The sequence below is a fragment of the Panulirus ornatus genome, chromosome 15, assembly GCF_036320965.1.
Source record: "Panulirus ornatus isolate Po-2019 chromosome 15, ASM3632096v1, whole genome shotgun sequence".
Taxonomy (NCBI): Eukaryota; Metazoa; Arthropoda; class Malacostraca; order Decapoda; family Palinuridae; genus Panulirus; species Panulirus ornatus.
The window spans coordinates 622,240-636,078 of NC_092238.1; the positions used below are offsets into that span (position 1 = coordinate 622,240).

General features: G+C 43.7%; 1 protein-coding gene and 1 long non-coding RNA gene across 2 annotated transcripts in view; both read right to left on the minus strand.

Annotated features, from left to right (window-relative positions):
- Positions 1 to 13,839, minus strand: part of LOC139753645 (uncharacterized) — a 238,055-nt gene that overhangs the window by 95,669 nt on the left and 128,547 nt on the right. The gene's annotated exons all lie outside the window — the stretch shown is intronic.
- The window catches only part of LOC139753643 (uncharacterized), a 132,791-nt gene that overhangs the window by 48,278 nt on the left and 70,674 nt on the right, over positions 1 to 13,839 (minus strand). The window lies entirely within an intron of this gene.

Sequence of the window (13,839 nt, forward strand, 5' to 3'; positions counted from 1 at the left end):
ATTATGAGCACGTGCCCAGTGTGTATTTGCTGAGGTATTATATTAGTGCATGGCTGGAGGTCTGGCTGGAGGTCACGCCTCTGAAGTTAAACTCGAGGGAAAAGTTAGGAGAACGGTGGGGGGGGGGGGGGGGTAAGATCAAGCATGGCGGCAGGAAAACTTAGCTGATGACCAACATGTAATCTTGAGGACAAGCGTGAAATGAGAAAGCGAGTTTGTTAAGCCAGGCTTCAGCAGAGTTGTACAGGATAATGCTGCATCCCTCCTTTGCCACATTGGTGTAAGATGAGCACACGACATAGTCTTTACGATCGTGTGATCATAATGAGTCACCTTCCTGTTCTCTAAGGCCTACTTAAGTTACCGAAGGTACGTATATCTGTCAACGAAGTAACTGATAACTGCACGTAAGTCGTTCCCTCACGATATTAAAGGAGTGTGTACAAGTACCTGGCCATGCTATTGGTCCACACTTCAGACCACCTCTCACATGTGGCGAAAATATAAACAATGGAAACTACAAAGTCAGCAGCTTCTATTGGTGAATGTTTCTGGTGTTTGTATGGGTGACTCTTCCTAATGTGAAATTCTCTTCACTTTCCTCTCTCCTGCTTGTTTGATGACATCACTTTCTGCCTCACTATGATCCTTCTTGCTTACAGGTCACTTAAATTGTGTTTATACAATACAAAATACCTTCAACCTTCCTAAACTAAACTCCGTCGTCTGATATGAACTGTGCCGTCTAGATTAAATACATTCACGTCTTCCTAAAGCTCAGTCTCAACCACGTCATTAGCTTTCGCCAGGCTGTCAAATTAACATAGTGAAGAAACTTTGTCTTACAAGTTTGTACAGTCTTAAAGCGATCCCCAAACTTCTGAAATAGTTCATCGCTTAATCTTACCTTTGTGTCTTACATTACATATCATTTTTTTTAGCAGATATTTTGCTGTGACCTTTGAATACCGACTTCAGAGTATCATACTGACATTTTCTACGTTCCAGTTTAGACGAAAAACATCTCGTGATGTGACTCAATGTTTCTTGCTTAGCTTAGCTGCTCTCATGGTGGGGTGTCCTCTCGTTGGTTATGTGGTGACTGTGTGTCACGGGGAGAGAGTTTTACACTCTTGTTGTCCCGTCTCTTAACCTTGTTCATGCATCTTATCTTTACTCACTCCCATGTTGTAACACACATACACACACACACACACACACACACACACACACACACATACACACACACACATCAACCTAACCTAGATGTTCACTTATCGACCAGCCACGAAGGAAAGATGAACACATGTGTTCAGTAGGGGCCGAATTTAGAGCCCAGAATTCGAACCCATACGGGTCCGAACCCCAAGCGGACCCGTGCTCACTCGTCGTCAGTAACATAAGGAGCCGTGTGTGTGTGTGTGTGTGTGTGTGTGTGTGTGTGTGTGTGTGTGTGTGTTCAACGTGCACGGGGTCATCACCTCAGCTGACTCAGCTGAGACAACATAGTCGCACATATGAACACAATGTTCCACAAGAACAGAAATCTAAATAAAGAGACGAACTGTAAGTTGTGTGTTACAGGTGGCCCCAGACACCCTGGCGAGGACAAACGCTGGAGCACTGGTTGTCAACGGACGGACAGCCCTGACATCCTCCAGGGCTGAAGTAGTCTCATGGATTATCAAAACAATGGTCAATAAACAGATCATTCTGAACCACCCAATTCCTTCAGGAGTTTGTCAGCAAATTGGTGTAATGGTGAATGAATGATTTGGTGTATCAATGTATGACTGCATGAGTGACCAGAATGATTTACGTACTACATAAGATGGACGTCGTATGGCTGAAGGAGGCAAGAAATGTGACGTTGGATCACCCACCGTATCTGTACATCACGTACGCCGACAACCTATGGATCAATACATTAGATGGCCCACGGGCCAGCCAATCAATACATCAGACGACCTGCGGGCCAGCGAGTCAATCTCTCCTCATCCAATTCCCTCATTAACGTCAGGGAATATCACGTCTCACTGAGACTAACTAGTGGGTAGGGACACTCATCAAAGATTCATTCAGTGATTAACAAAACAATAAAATAATCACTGAAGGAATGGAATAATGTTGTTCTTAAAGGTCGTAACCTCATGTTCAAGGGTCGTATTATTGTATTGGTCATAACGTCGGGTTAAAAGGACGTACCGTCGTGCTAAAAGGTCAGGACTCACTGGTGAGCACCAGGTCAGACTCTGCTGCACACCAGGTCAGGACTCACTGCTGTACACCATGTCAGAACTCATTGCCTAGGTCACACTCACTGCTGTATATCAGGTCAGGACTCACTGTCTAGGTACGATTCACTGCTGTAAAGTAGGTCACAACTCTGCCCAGGTCAAACTTACTGCTGTGCACCAGATCAAGACTCACTGCCAAGTAAGACTGTTGTAAACAAAGTCAGAACTCACTGCTGTATACGAGGTCAGGATTCACCGTTAAATCTGGTACAATAATCTCACTGTACCATGACTCACTGCCCAGCCGTGATTCACTTGGCCTTGGGTCGTTCACGTCATGGGTAAACAGAGATAAAGCCATCCATTAAGCCATCCACCTCTCGTGGAGATGATACGCCAATGGCGGCCGCTAATCATCAGCTTCACTCCTTTTCTTGAACTGAGGCAGACTGTTTACATTATCTGAGTGTTCCTCTCTTTATGAACAATAACATCAGGGATGGTGCAGCATGTGCGGCCACACACACCAATAGTTCAGAGATGTTAATGAAAACATCAACGGTCTTGCTTAAAATTGTTTTCTTAATAAAGAAATGTTGTAACATATCATGTTACCATCTTATGAACGTATGTGTGATGACTGGCGTACATGGGTGTCTTATGCTCCAGTGATGTGACGTATGGGACAATCTTGCTACTCACTTCTAACATGTGTTCGTGACCCTGCCTGCCTTGATGATGTATATTTGTGACTCTGGCTTGATAACGTACGTTTGGGACTGTGGTCTAATAACACTTATCTGCAGGTAACCTTTACGTCAAACAATGTAAAGACGTAGAGCAGGAACTATATCATCTTTTCTCAGTCAAGTCAAGCGTGAATGTGGGTAAAATCGACTGTCTGTGATCGGGTTGGTTGGACAGTGGTGAGAACTAACTATCTATCAGAAGATTGGAACTAATTAAAGTGCTATGTCGCTTCGTGTTTCATCAAGCAACACCCAGCTACAGTCATCCTACGCAATAGGGTATGAACCTCTCGCTCAGTTAATCTTCATACAAGGAACACGTCAGAGATGTTCACCAGTTACCAGCCTATACGGATGAGGAACCAGCACTTCCTGAGATCCTTCGCTTCAGTGGGAACTCTTCATCTGATACAATATCAAATTTCTTTTCATTTACAACAACTGGTTTGTGTGTGGACAAACTTTGAGACAGTGAAGTCCGCCCTATATGATGATACTGCAGACACCTTGAGGAAGCCTTCATCTGATGAAGTAACCAACATTACCTCCTCCACCTGACTACAACAACACTACCTCCTCCACCTGACTACAACAACATTACCTCCTCCACCTGACTACAATAACATTACTTCCTCCACCTGACTACAACAACACTACCTCCTCCACCTGACTACAACAACATTACCTCCTCCACCTGACTACAACAACACTACCTCCTCCACCTAACAACAACATTACCTCCTCCACCTGACTACAACAACATTACCTCCTCCACCTAACTACAACAACATTACCTCCTCCACCTAACTACAACAACATTACCTCCTCCACCTGACTACAACAACATTACCTCCTCCACCTGACTACAACAACACTACCTCCTCCACCTGACTACAACAAAACCATGAGCAACAGTAAGAACACTAGACACTGAGTATCTTGACCAGTGAACTTGTCAGGTGAAGAGTATATCTTCCCTTACTCAAGAATATGTGAACCTATCTAATGTGTGACCCTATCTATTATGTGAACCTATCTATTATGTGACCCTATCTAATATGTGAACCTATCTGTGATCCTATCTAATATGTGACCCTATCTAATACGTGAACCTATCGAATATGTGAACCTATCTAATATGTGACCCTATCTAATATGTGAACCTATCTAATATGTGAACCTATCTAATATGTGAACCTATCTAATATGTGACCCTATGTAATATGTGACCCTATCTAATATGTGAACCTATCTAATATGTGAGTCTATCTGTGAGCCTATCTAATCATCTCATCCTAGTCTACAGCTTCTCATCTGGTGAGGGTTTTTCCCCCGTCAGGTAACATGTGTAGCGGGGACGCACGTTGACTGGCTCTGATAGCCTGTCGCACCGATGTCCTCTGCCCACCTGGTCATCCCAACCAACGTGATAATACTAATCCCAACTTATCCCAACTTTCTTGTACGGAAGGAGTCCACATGGATGTTACGTCCATCAGGAAGGTCACATTTCCACTACTGGCTTGTATGTCAATAACCTCAACTACTGCTAACAGCCATCCCAACTGCCTTACCTCCATTACCAAGTCTACTGACCTCCCCAGTTCACTGGCCTCTCCCCAGCCCACTATCCTCCTCCAATCGACTGACCTCCCTCAGTCCATTAACTTACTCAGTTCACTGGCCTCCCCCAGCCCACCAGCCTACCTTCCAGTCCACTGGCCTCCTCAACTCTCACCAGCTGCAGACCCCAGGACCCTGTACACCACTCCCAGCAAGACAACAGTACGTCCCCAGCAAGAATTTCAGTGTGGAGTTAAGTTCCATCCCCCCTGCACCTCCCCGGCAGCTCAAGTTGTCATCATAAATCATATCAATACGACCTGGACGACGCCTTGGTGATTACCTCCGCCACAAATCCTCTTACTACCTTAACTACCAATTTGATCAACAACATCACAATGCCATTCAATTACTCTTGCTTCATCATATCTATGGCTAATAATGTTAGTTCTATTGTTCTATTTGTTACTTTCCCCTATTATGTGGCGAGGGTCACAGTACACTGCACTCAGAAACAAGAAAGAAGGAACATGAGAGTCTGGCACTGTAAGTATAACAACGAGGGACAAGTATGGACCATCATATAATTCGTGTTATACCAGTGACGTCACTCGTCACAATCCTCACAGGTGCTAGTCTACAGTAGTTTTCGACTGGCAAAGTAAATAAACTTTTTCCTTCTTTCCTGGTGATGCACGACGAAACGTTCATCAACCCCAGGCGTTAGGAGCCTGGGGTTAATATACTTCCACAAGGACATAAACACAGACATTCATACGGTCTGTATCATGTAGAACCTATCCCACACCACACTGAGCTGTTCAGTTCGTCCACACGATAAACAAACGTGCCTTACTCTTTTTGCACCAAACAACTTGAGAGTATGACTAGCGGCGAGTGATGTCCCTTAGTGTGAATAGGAAATGTTTTCTTTCATTCTTATATTTCTCCCGGTATGTAAGAGGTGATTTATGACCAAAATGCAAACAAACGAAATGATTTTTTGATAACGTAAACACGATCTTTCCCCAATTTGATTAACGATACAAAATATAACCCCTTAAGCATGACGGTACGACCCTTGAGCACGACGGTACGACCCTTGAGCACGACGGCACGATCCTAAAGCACCCTTGGGTACGATGATGTGACCTGCGACATGACCCTTAAGGATCATGTCAAAGGTCACGCCATCATACTCAAAGTTCGTACCGTTGTGCTCAAAGGCTACACTCATGTAACCTAAACAAAATCATGACACCATTAAGTAAGGACGACTCTGGTTGATGAGTCTCTCATACAAGTAGTAGACACTGATATGGGCAGCAATAACATTACCCGGTTAGTAACAGTGAAGATGATAACTGAGAAAATACTGACCATGAAGATACTGATCATGAAGATGCTGACAGTGAAATGACGACAGTGAAAAATAATGAAGTTGTTCATCACGGTCGAGGAATCAACCATTCCTTAACGTTGACTTCCGAGGACAAGCTACATCATCGTGAGGATGAGGCAGCCATCATACATGATGACTAACATCTCTTCATCACCATCATCATCCATCACCTTTCCCCTCCCTCCTCCCTCTGGCTCCACTATATATAATGATCCCTGCGTCACATCACGCTCCCCCGACTCGTTCTTTAAGTCGATGTAAAAGACAACACACGACTTCTCACGTGATTCACATCAAAGATATAATGTTACACATGAGGTCTTAATGTGGCAGGCTTGCAGCTGTACTTATATATAATAAATGGATATCTATGTCTAGCTAGGGCGCGGGGCTCGCATGAGGGTATCAAGCTGTCACAATGATAGGATCATTTATGTACATTGTTTACCCGTGATAGAGTCGTACTGCTTCCTTGTGCAAACTAATCACATGGTTGTTTGTGTCACACTGCTTGGATATCCCACTCTCTCTCTCTCTCTCTCTCTCTCTCTCTCTCTCTCTCTCTCTCTCTCTCTCTCTCTCTCTCTCTTCATAATAAAGTCACCTTCCTAAATGATTCAGAAACTAGTTAAGATTTAATACATTCTTCATCATTTTCTAAATGAAAAGATCCGCCAATTAATTTGGGATCACCGTGTGATGTTATGGTGCCACAGGAAGGCCTTCCTGTACTGGAGCAGCTGGTGAGGCGGCAGCGGCAGGAGGAACAGTAGCAGCAGCAGGAGGAACAGTAGCAGCAGCAGGAGGTACAGTAGCAGCAGCAGGAGGTACAGCCACCATCACCCATATCACCACCAGTTACACAGACCTGTACACACCCCGGCGGACGCGTCCTCCCGTCAGGCTCTACATTTGGCAAGTGGCTCCACCATACCATGCAAGACCCAACACGACCACTGTTTTTGTCAGGCCACGACAATAATATATATATTTCTCGCTTTGATATCGCTCAAAAGCGTATTTCCAGATGAAGAACGCTGCGGATTTACGACCTAACGACACCAACGACGTACCATGATGGTTTAGCACCTTGTTACTCCAACATGACGGAGATATGCGACCTACGGTGTTTTCTAGAACAAGAAACCGGTGGGTTTCAGGCCACAAGAAACCATCTAATCTCAAGACGCAGCCCTGTACATATGGCTAACAATAAAATAACACAAAGAAACGTTCGTCTCTCATCCCATGCAAACGTTTGATTTAGTGTTAACTGATAACGTTTGTATTGGTTTATCCAAAGGCAAATCTTACCCTAATACCCTAACCTTCAGTACAATAGCTGAAGGAAGGCAAGATTTACCCTACAATTGCCTTATTCCTGACCAAAGATTGGTGTACTTTAAAAAAGAGAAAAAGACACACCAGGAAGCAATATGACACGCCAGTGAGCCAGTTTTATGACAAGACCGTGAGCTGTATAACATGGCAGGAAGGTACATAACACGGCAGGAAACTATATAACAACGCAGGAAGCTACATAACACGGCAGAAAATAATATAACACAGCAATAAGGTATAAAACACGGCAATAAGGTATATAACACGGCAATATGGTATATAACACGGCATGAAACTATAAATGTTACAATGCTCTCAGGAAGGACAGGCTTCTGATCCTACGTATATGCAGTCCGGAATTTAATGATGATGAGTTTGAGATATATTCTATCGGATCCAAGTTAAAATATCCTAGATCTTTCATTGATAAATCCCTTAAGTTGGCAAAGAAATCATTTTATAGTTGAACCCAAGCCTCCCCTTGATACCAAGAATCTTTTAGTTCTCCCTTCTAGTGATGATTTTACAATACTTCCCAGATTGTTTAAATCCTTTAATGTAAATGCAGCTTTCAGCAATAACAATACTATAAAGAAAACCTTAATCAAAAACTCACCAGAAAATTCTGCTGGCTGTTTACACAATACCTTGCAAAAATTGCAAAATGTTGTTTTATGTTGGGCACACTGGTAAGGATCTTTATGTTATGACCACTGTATTGACTGGAGTAAAGTATACAGTATAAAATATACCTGAGCAAACATGGCACAAGGCACACAAGAGACACTCTAAAAGAAAGTAACTCAGTACCGTGTCACCTCTGCCGCCCACGACTCTCTCCCTCCTCCCGTCTACCAACTCTATAATCTTCACTATCACTGGCCTTCCCAGGCTGAATATTATATTCCTTTAACTAAGGAAATATTTTTGGCACTTGACGGTCCATTATCATACCCCTTAAGCACGACAGTACGACCCGACCCTTGGGTAAGATGGCTGCGCTTGAGCTAGCCCTTAAGGGGCGTATCGTCATGCTCAAGGGTCATCATACCATCGTACCGTCCGTTGTGATGCCGTGTTGTACCGTCTGTTGTGATGCAGGGTTGTACCGTCTGTTGTGATGAAGGGTTGTACCGTCTGTTGTGATGCCGGGTTGTACCGTCCGTTGTGATGCCGGGTTGTACCGTCTGTTGTGATGCCGGGTTGTACCGTCTGTTGTGATGCCGGGGTGTACCGTCCGTTGTGATGCAGGGTTGTACCGTCTGTTGTGATGCAGGGTTGTACCGTCTGTTGTGATGCCGGGTTGTACCGTCTGTTGTGATGCAGGGTTGTACCGTCTGTTGTGATGAAGGGTTGTACCGTCTGTTGTGATGCCGTGTTGTACCGTCTGTTGTGATGCAGGGTTGTACCGTCTGTTGTGATGAAGGGTTGTACCGTCTGTTGTGATGCCGGGTTGTACCGTCCGTTGTGATGCCGGGTTGTACCGTCTGTTGTGATGCCGGGTTGTACCGTCTGTTGTGATGCCGGGGTGTACCGTCCGTTGTGATGCAGGGTTGTACCGTCTGTTGTGATGCAGGGTTGTACCGTCTGTTGTGATGCCGGGTTGTACCGTCTGTTGTGATGCAGGGTTGTACCGTCTGTTGTGATGAAGGGTTGTACCGTCTGTTGTGATGCAGGGTTGTACCGTCTGTTGTGATGCCGGGTTGTACCGTCTGTTGTGATGCAGGGTTGTACCGTCTGTTGTGATGCAGGGTTGTAGCGTTTGTTGTGATGCAGGGTTGTACCGTCGAGATCTGGGGTTAATGGCACCTGCGAGGCGGACCTGGCACAGAGGGAACCATTGTTCCAAGTGTTTTTACCGTGCAGATAAGGAAGAGATTAATCTTGTGTAGATGTTAGTCAGGCGAGGCACTCAGGTAAAACACACGCTTGGCAAGCCTCGCCGCCCTGTATAGTAAAGTGCAAGAGATTTTGGCTCAGTGTCGTACATGCTGTAGCAGCGCAGTGTAGGATGCAGCATGTAGCAGTATAGTGTATGATGTAGCAGTGTAGTGTGTAATGTGGAAGTGTAGTGTATACTGTAGCAGAACAGCGTGTGATGCAGCAGTTTAAACAAGTGTTCATATATATATATATATATATATATATATATATATATATATATATATATATATATATATATATATATATATATATATATATATATATATAAAATAATATATATATATATATATATATATATATATATATATATATATATATATAAAATAATATATATATATATATATATATATATATATATATATATATATATATATATATATATATAAAATAATAATATATATATATATATATATATACATATATATATATATATATATATATATATATATATATATATATATATATATATATATATATATATATATATATATATCAGATGAACACGAAACAGTTTAAACTTCTAAATCTACTAGACATCCATTTACGAGTGAACAGGTCAACAAGTGTGAACTCAACAGTAACTACACAAAATACAAAAATCAAATGTTAATGAAAGACTTTAAGCGTTTTAAAAAGATGTCATTTGTGTCACTCTGGTCAGGTTAGGTTAGGCTAGGTTCCTCCATAAATGCTTCTTGTCTATTTCTATATCAAAACAAAACGTCATTTCTCCCGGTAAATTTTGTGCCAACATTCTTCGACGCCCTCTGTTGTTCTGCACTCCTCGTGCACCACCTGTGTACCACCTGTCGACTCCCCCTGTTGCTCAACACTCCTCCTGCGCCACCTGACACGAGATGTTCGACACAATGTTCCCGCCAACTCTCTCCAGTCACCACCTGGAGCTTATTTATCAATTCGGGAAGAAGTACTGCACCATCTGGCCCAGAGATCCCTTGTGCCCAGGTACAGACGATGGTACACACGACCAACAGGACAACTAACATGCACAAATGTGTAACATTCTAGGTTGCTAGCATGATCATAAGTAAGTTAGAATAAGTTATTTACATAAAGATTAGCTACAGTTAAGACAACGCCACTGCGGAGAAGAGGTCTGGCCTCACTAATGCCACTGTGGAGAAAAGGTCTGGTCTCACCACAACCACTGCGGAGAAGAGGTGTGACCTCGCCACTACCACTGTCACTGTGGTGAAGAGGTGTGACCTCACCACTAACAAGTAACGTGTTAGTGGGTAGGTTAGTGTTGAGTCAAGCCGTGAGGCCGACCATATCCATCAACTTAACTGGCCTTATCATTTCTTCATCTTCAAACATGACGGAACGAACTTTGCAGACGAAAACAAGACCCTTGAGCACGACGGTACGACCCTTGAGCATGGCATTTCACTTGAGCTTTAGGGTTCAGGTGAAAGTCAAAGTCGTCGTAAACAGGAGTCCTAACGTCGAGCATAAACCCTCCTGTACCAACGCACCGTACTGTACCCACTGTACCTACTGCACGCAACGCTCTACACCTGCCTCCACCTAGCTCTACATGTGTACCCTTCACCCATACTCTCACTGAAACGTTGCGTCTATGTATAGCGAGACAATAAATATTCTAAAACTAAAGTTTTGAGTAAGAATCCTTTACAGTGGTCAGGCTAGGATGACAATAAAAAACGGAGCAAGGAGGAACAGCATGGACGATGGTCAAGCCAGTGACGTAATCTTTCGTGGTAATTCTTAAAATCATTTAAGACTTTCCTTGTTTGGTTTTATGAAACAATCTTAACTCGCTTCAAGATGGATTACAGCAGCTTCTTGTGGCAACACAAAAAATCCATATTCTCAGTGCTAGCCAGGTATTCTCAGCGATGGCTAGGTATTCTCAGCGCTGGTCAGATATTTTCAACGCTGATCACGTATTCTCAGCATTAGCCAGGTATTCTCGGCAACGATCAGGTATTCTCAGCGCTGGGCTGGTATTCTCAACGCTGGTCAGGTATTCTCAACGCTGGTCAGGTATTCTCAACGCTGGTCAGGTATTCTCAACGCTGGTCAGGTATTCTCAACGCTGGTCAGGTATTCTCAACGCTGGGCAGGTATTCTCAGCGCTGGGCTGGTATTCTCAGCGCTGGGCTGGTATTCTCAGCGCGGGATGGTAAGGGACAGTTCTACAACTCTTGAGGTTTGGTATACAAGGTAACCTGCCGTTGGTTTCATTATGAAGGTAAATGTGCAGGTAAGGCACCAGTTATAGAATACAACCATCATGATCAGTCTCAAGTACACCTGGGTAAGTTATGTCGTCTTACAAGCTGGTGAATCAATCTGGTATCCACGACACCGTGCTCAGCTCTGAGACTATAATTAGGTGGTTTATGGCCAGCGTAAGGCTATGGTTTAGGTGGTTTATCCCTGAGGTTTCCACTTACCCCGGAAAGACCAGGTTTAGTGATGTGGTTTACCCGATGTTGGCCGATGCGACGTTGTGCACCGTGCGGGGTCAACGCGCCATGACCTCACCTCCATGCTGGTGCAACTTTAACACTGGCCTGTGGAGGGATGTTCACCAAGTCTGAACTGCACACGCTCACGATAGTCTGCTCCTCCCGCCATGCACATACATAAGTCCGCCACGCCCGCACACACAAGTCTACTCCTCCCGCAACGCACGTACACAAAAGGTCTATTCCTCATGCCACGCACGTACACACAAGTCTACTCCTCCCGCCACGCACGTACACACAAGTCTATTCCTCCCGCCACGTACACGGCAAATGAAAGAAAAGGAAGGGAGGGATATCAATGTGACTTATAGGTCGGTTCAGAACCCTGGCCTTCCCCTCACCAATCCAGGAATCATCGACTTTGCTTCCCGTGGTCAAGTTTGCACCAACCTCGTCTGCCACTGCATCACTCACAATCCTCAACACATTAAACAAACAAATTTGTTGTTCGTTTAAGAAAAATGTTGCTTTGTTTCCTTTACACTGCTGCAATTAATGTACGAGAAAGACTTCCCTACTTCAGTGGAAAATGATCTTTTGCCTTTGGAGTTCAAACAATGTTTAAATTACCTATGAAATATCCTCACACTACCTCTGAAATGTTCTATACACTAACTCTGTAATGTCTTATACACTATGTTATATGTAGTATGTTGTCAGTAAAGATCTTCTGAGAGAAGATTCATAAAACGGACCAAACAAGACAAACATTCAGTATCTTACGTTAAGTTGAGACTTCTACAGGAGCAACAACTTCAATACTAAAACTGTGAGGCGTCTAACGTATAAGGACACTTGTTACCTGGTCTGACATTCATTAGTTAGCGGACTCCTCCATCGTTTTCTTTGGCCAAACTCACACAAAAGTGAAAATTTATCATCCTTTTTCTCCTGACTCTCCAACGTTTACCTCCGACACTGATAGAAGATTAAGTCATTTGTTTAGGTTTGCTGCTACCCTCTTTGACGTCAATATTGGGCCAGGGGTTTACACCCTTAATCACGACATTAAGATCCTTAAGCACAACGGTACGATCCTTGAGCGCGACGGTACGATCCTTGAGCAAGACTGTTCGCCTGTACAACCATTTCAAGCGATTTCTAATACATAAATATATTATCAGTTTTATTCGTTTTTCAAAGAGGAAAAAAAGGTGATAATCTCCCGACAGATTCTGATAATGTGAAGACAATCCTTGCTGACCTCTGTGACCAGCAGGATGATATGCATCATCAAGAATCCTTCCCGCTCGTTCCTTCTGACGTTACCCAACTCAAGAGCCCTCTGAGCAGGCTAGTTTTTGCCTCTCTCATCGGAATGTTTGTTGTGGCAGCCATGATCATCACATGAGCGGTAGTGTAGAGGCATTATACACGTCAAATATGGTTTCTCTGACAACACAGTGGCCAGATACTTGTAACTTCAGCATGAAAACTAAAATTCCCTTTGTCAAATATTTACGATCGAAACAGAGCCGATCATCCTAGAAAATCTTGGAAAAATTCTTCATAACAGCACAAAATTTACACCTGCAGCAAGAAAACCAAAATTTCTTCATCACATGCTGAAGACCCAGACAAACCTGCCGATCATCCTAACTGTAGCAACATTAGTAACCTGACAAACCAACCCTCCAAACATACCTTCTACCACAGTATTTCTCCACCACTGGATATGTGATACTCTTGCCAAATTTTTCCTAAGGTCAATGACAGGAACGGATCTCTGACACTCAACTGGAAAACGAGACGCTATAACGAAACACGTCATGACGATGCAGTCACAGTGTTCTCTAAAGAGGTGACTGGTGAGGCCAGTGAGAACACCTCACCAGGAATCAGGTATTGACCTCATGTAGACGTGTGTGTGTCTCTCTGCTCTTCCTGCAGTTGAGGCAGGCTGTACACACCCAGGAGGCAGCCATCATGACACAAGCTCGAGTGTGGACCACAGTTCTTCTGGCCCAGCATTGTGATAATCCTTGCCACGTGTGATCCATTGTAACCTGGTATAACTAAGTACGCACTAGTAACCTGGTATAACTAAGTACCCACTAGTAACCTGGTATAACTAAGTACCCACTAGT